We start from the raw sequence: 750 nt of genomic DNA, 5'->3' as shown, positions 1-750 counted from the left end.
CTTTTATTTATTTATTTATTTATTTATTTATTTATTTATTTATTTATTTATTTATGATAGTCGGGGGGGGAGAGAGAGAGAGAGAGAGAGAGAGAGAGAGAGAGAGAGAGAGAGAGAAAGAGAGGCAGAGACATAGGCAGAGAGAGAAGCAGGCTCCATGCACCGGGAGCCCGACGTGGGACTCGATCCCGGGTCTCCAGGATCGCGCCCTGGGCCAAGGGCAGGCGCCAAACCGCTGCGCCACGCAGGGATTCCCCCCTTTTTTCATTTTTTTCTTTTTCTTTTTTTTTAACCTGCTTGCTCGTCACAAGGAAAAGTACACGAGACGGACAAAATCGATCATTTGAAGTAGTTTCCGTGGACAAATCCTCAGAGGCACAACTCCACTAATCCGTTGAGTTCACAGCAAAGTTGAGTACGCCCGTCCCTCGGGGCCCGGACCCTCCGGCATGGGCATGGCATCCGGGTGGGTCCCGGTGGAGCAAGGGGATAAGTAGTTCTCCTTTTCTTTTCTGTGCCTGTGGGTCTAACAAGACACCACACGTGTCTTGTTTCTTTGTAATGAGGTGGCGGAAGGGTCTATCTCGATCACCACCATTCCAGGCCCACAAACTGTGACGGGAGCACAGCACATCCCACCGCCCACCCCAACGGCGGCGGGGGCGGGGGCGCGTGGGGACAAAACCGGTTATCCGTATGAAGTGTGACGGTGATAGGTAGCTCCCAGGACACGTCTTTTTACAGGAAACC

General features: G+C 51.9%; 1 pseudogene; it reads left to right on the top strand.

Annotated features, from left to right (window-relative positions):
* The first annotated feature begins 459 nt into the window (after positions 1 to 459).
* Positions 460 to 750, top strand: part of LOC144309398 (NHP2-like protein 1 pseudogene) — an 867-nt pseudogene continuing 576 nt past the window's right edge.

The sequence above is a fragment of the Canis aureus genome, chromosome Y (genome assembly GCF_053574225.1).
Source record: "Canis aureus isolate CA01 chromosome Y, VMU_Caureus_v.1.0, whole genome shotgun sequence".
NCBI lineage: Eukaryota > Metazoa > Chordata > Mammalia > Carnivora > Canidae > Canis > Canis aureus.
Note: the sequence above shows the minus strand (reverse complement) of the source record. Positions and strands in the feature narration are given on the sequence as shown.